We start from the raw sequence: 212 nt of genomic DNA, 5'->3' as shown, positions 1-212 counted from the left end.
AATTTAAAAAAAAAAAAAAAAAAAGAAAACAGTGAAATCCTGAAGGCAAGTAACTCCTGTAGCATTGAACGCAGGACTCGATAATGAAATACAACGTGTAAGAGTGGAGCTCATAGCCAGCAATACAATAGCAGAATCGGTTTAATTGCCATCGAGTTCTGAAACGAAGAGACTTGGTGAGGTAACACGGGCGGGTGGGGCGGGGGGGGGGG

The 212-nt window shown here is 43.9% G+C and overlaps 1 long non-coding RNA gene across 1 annotated transcript in view; it reads right to left on the bottom strand.

Moving 5' to 3' along the window:
• Positions 1–212, bottom strand: part of LOC112494911 — a 2,412-nt gene that overhangs the window by 695 nt on the left and 1,505 nt on the right. The gene's annotated exons all lie outside the window — the stretch shown is intronic.

Source organism: Cephus cinctus, unplaced genomic scaffold, assembly GCF_000341935.2.
Source record: "Cephus cinctus unplaced genomic scaffold, Ccin1 Ccin1_scaffold0980, whole genome shotgun sequence".
Taxonomy (NCBI): domain Eukaryota; kingdom Metazoa; phylum Arthropoda; class Insecta; order Hymenoptera; family Cephidae; genus Cephus; species Cephus cinctus.
Note: the sequence above shows the minus strand (reverse complement) of the source record. Positions and strands in the feature narration are given on the sequence as shown.